This window comes from Triturus cristatus, unplaced genomic scaffold, assembly GCF_964204655.1.
Source record: "Triturus cristatus unplaced genomic scaffold, aTriCri1.1 SCAFFOLD_1114, whole genome shotgun sequence".
NCBI classification, from domain to species: Eukaryota; Metazoa; Chordata; class Amphibia; order Caudata; family Salamandridae; genus Triturus; species Triturus cristatus.
In genome coordinates, this window is record NW_028187807.1 from 33,246 (window position 1) to 38,821 (window position 5,576).

Here is a 5,576-nt window from a genome sequence, read left to right on the forward strand (position 1 = left end):
TGTTTAGTGAGACCAGGGTGACTCCGGTTTCTATGCTTAACATTTCAGGACAATAACACCCATAACCTTTTTGATCTGCTTATTATTCACAAAAGCTACCCATCACCTGATCACTGTTACTACATCAGTGATTAATTTCCTCACAAGGAGTTTTTCCCTCTTAACCTACCATATATAACTAGGTTTCTAGTTCCTTGAGTTACTTTTAATCACAAATTGGCTGCCTTTACATTGTGGATGTCACATTCATTATCAATGTACCACTAATCTCCGTCGTGTCCCGCCTTTTTCTAGGACACAGACGCACCCTCGAGTTTGCACCGAGGTAGAGGTGCTATTCATGACCTTACACAGTGGGTAAGTTATAATTGCATACTTTGTTTATCTTTATTTCGACATACACTTTTAATACATTTTTGGGTAACAGTTAGGTATTCTAAGATTTATGGCCATTACATGTTGTATGTGGACCCACAGACACACAGTGCTGGATGTGCATGGCACATGGGTCTTTCTTGATGCATTATCTCTTTACAGGTAACATCATTACCAGTGGGGACTTATATGAGTGGCGATTCACTCCAACCACTGGTTCAGTATATTTTTTTATGGCTGATTAATTGCTATAAAAAGTAAAAAGGGTCTCTACCTATGAATTTCAGAACATACAATGTATCGTCTTTTTAGTATGTCAACACTTGGACTAAGACAACAAAAAGAAAATACAGACAATTAAATTCAGAACATAATCGAGAAACAAATTTATAAGAGTTTTATTTTTAAATTAGATCGATTTCGAAAAGATGAATTCAGTGCATTGACTGATTTGTTATTGATTCAAAAAGACTTTCAAAATAACAATGAAAATGCTAAACGGGATCCCAGACGTACTCAAACACTCACTGACTTACACATTCATACCAGAATCATTCCACACCATAAACACTAAAATCACACATTCGCATATAAAAGGTGTAAATGACCCAAAGAATATTCAATTTATGAACAAAACTCAATATGTACACAAAATCATATGAATATTCAATATCGTGTTAAGTGACAGATGTTCAAATTTGAGGAATTAGGGCTTGGGTGGGCCACATGTAGACGCCGACGCGCGTTTCGGTGAATGCACCGAAATGTTGGTGCCACCTTCCTCAGGGCGAACAGAACCAAGAGTCTTAGTATGGGTTTGTGCTGGGACCTATCAAAAGTAATAACAGTATATTAAGATAACTTAATCAACATAAAGCCTTAGTGACATTGTTCATCTAAGTCAGCAGCATATATAATACAAAGTCATTAGTCACAAGTGTTAACAGAACAACAAAGCATAATTAGAAATATTTTTCTCTACATAGAGAATTAATTAAAATGCGGGTACACTAGATATTTCAGGACACATGATCAAAAGGAATTATTCTTATCCCAAGGAAGAACGGAAAGGGAAAAGGGGGGAGAGAACATAAGGGATCGTTTGCGCTCACCTGTGAGATCACATACAGGGCATGAGCAGGATAGCTCAGGTTAGAATCAATCGATGCGTTTGCTTGAAATAATTCTGCCAAGAAAAACAAGCATATAAAAAATGAACTAATCAAGAAGAAAGGCGTCCCGAAAGGACGCGCAGACCCTAGTATATTCAAGCTGCCACAACAGGTTTTAAATCATATCAGCAAAGAAAATCCATGTAAGTTCACTTTTCTAATGAAGTAAGAGGATAAAGCAAAAAAACACAGCACAAAATACGATATGTAGAGGATCGTTTGAAGCATGCATCCATGCCTCAGGGAGAGTGCCGAGACTAAGGTGTACAAGGGCACAGATGAACATGAGGCCTAGAAGCACTAGGAAAAATAAATATACATATGTAAGCGCATTCAAAGAGGCAGCGGTAACAAAAGTTCACCTGAAGGGAAAAAGGACGCTCTCGGAATCAGAAACGAATCCCTTATCAATAGAATTCCGGGTGCGAGAAAATTTGGCTGCCGATCCTACAAAATTAGATTAAAAGATAGGGTGAGAGTGACACGGGTACATTCAGGCAGACAAAGTGAAATAATAAGGGAAACAAAATAAGATAACAATCTCTACCTGAATGAACAGGGCTTTAAAGGGCCATGGAGAAATAATATAGATACATCTTCGTGAAAGCCACGGGAAGGTTCGTCGTGATAGGATTTAAACAGGGCTATAAGAATATAGGAGAAAATATAAAAATGAAAGCGTTTCTGGCGCTATGATAAAGAGAAAGAAGGATTGCGTCTGGTTAACGTACCTGATAAAGCGCGAGTTTAGAACGTGTACTGTCAATCCAGAGGGCTCCGAGCGGGAAGAAAAAGCCTCAGGTGAAACTGATCGGTTCGGAGAGCACACACGGTGTTCAAGCGCCGTTTAAATAGGCCAATGGGCTAACGCGTCACTGGTGGTACGCGAGAGGAAAAGGATACGTCATCAGAGATACGGAGGGGGAGGAGCAAGTCTTTCTAAAAGGAAACGTAGGGCAGAAAGATAAACAGGGACTGAAGGCCGTAAATAGGTAAAGTAGTATCAATTCAACAACTGCAGAAGCAGAAAAATAGAAAAATGTTGCATTACGAAGGCAGTGATATGAGGAAAAATGCTGCAAGCAAGCTGTGAGCAAGAGTCATATACGGAGGTAAATGAAATTATGCAAACAGATAAAAAGATATGTAAAGAAGGGTGCAAATAAAATGAAAAATATTAAGGCAACCGACTACATGTTCCAATAAGGGGCATATCAAATAAGTCTAATAGGATAAGCCAAATTATACCAGAGGTAACAATGGCAACATAGTAGAAGATAAGCCTACATATCGCCTAGCACCTATATATAGTTTCCTACATTAAGGTCATGATGCATACTGTGAGAAGTTGGCCTGGTATATGATGTTCACTAGTTAAAGTGACCACCTTGTACCATGCCAAGCAACCCTTATGGTGTGGTTGTAAGTCAACCTTTTCGGACTAGCTGCCCTAGTGGTAGCGTAGGCTAAGCAGTCTTTGAGGCTAAACTCTTGAAGCGTGTTAAGCAAGCTGTTTTACCAAAAGTAACCCCCTTTTATACCAATGAAAGGACACCACACAGATATATATTCAAAATATATATGTATTTATTTCTCAAAGTAACCCCTAGTCTCTTTATGAGCACAGGAGCACAAATCGTCAAACAAGATTACAGTAGAATACACAGAAGTTGCACTTTATATGGATAGGCCCTGGTGGCCACTCAAACCATATACTAAAATAGTGGTATAAGTACCACAAACAGAAAAGGGAAAAGGCCTAGGGCCTCTAGAATCGCTGGGCCTACAAGGAGCTAACTTCAGTTAGTGACCAGGAGGTCCACGGGTTGCGTGTGCAGAGCAAATAGTCACACGCGTGCTCCCTTAGGTTTCAATGGGTGCGTAAAAAGTACAAAGTTACTGCAAAGAGGATCTTCCGGATGACCTAGGAACTTAAGATTGGAAACACAGACACTAGAGATGATTCTCTACACTTGGGCACCGGAGTGCCAGCTTTACCTCACCCACAGGAAGCGGGTGCATAGGCGTCGAAGTGCGTCGGGTTTCTTCTATCTGTTCCGTGGAGCCTGTGGACAAAGATGCTGCAGGCGGTCGGTCTGGAAGAGATGCGGTGGATCCAAGAGTGGATCGGAGATGTTGAAGACCTGTAAGCAGAGGGGACAGTGTTCACAGTCACTAGCCAGTGACCAGCGTGGCACCAGGTGGGTACCAGGCGATGTCGGGTGCAAACAGGAAGAAAGGTGTAGCTTGTCTCTGCAGCCACGTGGTCCCTGAAGGTCGACGACGTCCAGGAGTTGGGTCACGAGCTGTCCCACGCAGGCTCTCGCTGTCGGCGGTGTCGGTGACTTGGTCGAAGCAACCAAGCCTTGGCAAAAGCTATTGTTGTAGGAAATGAAATAAGCTGATGGTTCTGACCAGCAAGGTCAGAGGGACTGCTCCTTTGGAGGGGAGCAAGGGCCAGTCTGGAGCAACCAGACCAGCGGTGTATTTTGTGAAGTTCGTCGCCAAGATGGCCACTAGCCAGCGGGCCAGCAACCGGTTAGGCGCGTCGAGTAGCAAAATGCAGAAGGGACCCACGCAGATCGTGGAGATGCTGGAGGGCTCACCTTTGGTGCAGATGCTGCTCGGATGTTGGGCTTCTCAGATCCCAAGGCACAACTTGGAGGGAGCCTCGGTTGTTGCACTTGTCAGCTTGTCGTAGTCGTTCCAAGATGGCTGGCTCCACGTGTCTCGGTGCCTCCACGGGTCTCCTCTTTTCAGGGACTGTGGATCGGGCGGTTAGAGGTCTGGAGGTCCAGGTCTTGTCAGTCTCTGGGCTCGGGCTCCGGCAGGAGGCGGCGGCAAAGCAGACGTTGATTCGCTGGATGGTGCTTGCGTTAGCAAGGTGGTCACTCCCTGACCACAGGGGAGATTGGCTTCAGTCCTCTGTGCAGCAGAGCGTCGAAGTTCCCGTCTTCTTCTTAGTTTCAAATTGATTCCAGGATGTCTGAAGTCTTAGGACACAGCTCCTACCTTTAAGCGGATTCTAGGGGCCGGACTACCTGCTAGGTCCCTCCCTAAGGGTGGGACCAGGAAGGGGGGTGGTTACACCCCCAATCCATTGTCCAGCTCGCCCCAGGCCCGGGACTGGTGTGCCCCAGGACCGGTTTGAACTGGCATATGCACCGAGGCTCCTTGTGAGCCTCAGGCATGTCTGGTTTCTTTCAAGCCCTACCTGACCAATACACAAAATCCTGTCTGGGGTGGTGCACGCACCTCCCCTGGCAGGAAACCCTTTGTCCACACCTCCCAAGCTGGAAGGACTCCCAGCAGCAGGAGGGCAGACTTGTGTCTGTGGTGGCAGCATCCATTTTGTGGAGCTGAGGCTATGTCTGATTTTACCCGGGTTTCAGGTACTGTACATGTCGTGCCCCTCTAGAAGGGTGGAATGCTAACCCCGTCACCAGAATTGGCGAGGGGTTAGTATTCCAATTCGTATGACACCTTACTCGACATGTTTTGATAAATCCAAATCAAAGTTAGCATTTAACCGCGAGGTTCATAATGCACTTAAGAGTATATGGTATGACGATATCTGGAAACAGTAGAAGGAAGTTGTTCCGACCACTGCAGACAGGCTCAGCTCATGCCAGAGCACCATCTCACATGGAACCAAGCACTCTGCCTTCAGGATTGTTAAGGCCTGCCATAGGAGTGACTTATAGGTTACCAGGTGTCCCATTTAAGGTTAGGTATAGGTATACTACACCTAAGTAAGAGGTGGTTACACCAACTTACCCCAGCTGAGTGATCAGCCAGTTGTGTCACATTTGTTAGGCCAGGCCAGGGGCGGCATAATACATGCTTCAGCCCCTGGTAGGCCTTAGATACACCAATGCCCTGGGTACCTAGTGTACACTGGTGCAGGGGCTCATAGGGTGATCCAATTCCAATAGGTTATGCACCTATGGTGCACAGTTTCAATTTAGTAGAGAGAACAGCAGGCTGGGGGTCTGATTGGCAGGCCCACAGCCTCAATATGTCAAAAAC

At 44.8% G+C, this 5,576-nt stretch overlaps 1 long non-coding RNA gene across 1 annotated transcript; it reads right to left on the reverse strand.

The window, feature by feature from the left end:
- Positions 1 to 359: 359 nt before the first annotated feature.
- On the reverse strand, positions 360 to 2,403 carry LOC146770481 (uncharacterized). Its single transcript, XR_014975660.1, has 5 exons — positions 2,279 to 2,403; positions 2,095 to 2,191; positions 1,910 to 1,994; positions 1,488 to 1,561; positions 360 to 1,204 (listed from the first exon to the last, which is right to left on the reverse strand). It is a non-coding gene; the product is annotated as an uncharacterized LOC146770481 (long non-coding RNA).
- Between the last annotated feature and the right edge of the window lie 3,173 nt (positions 2,404 to 5,576).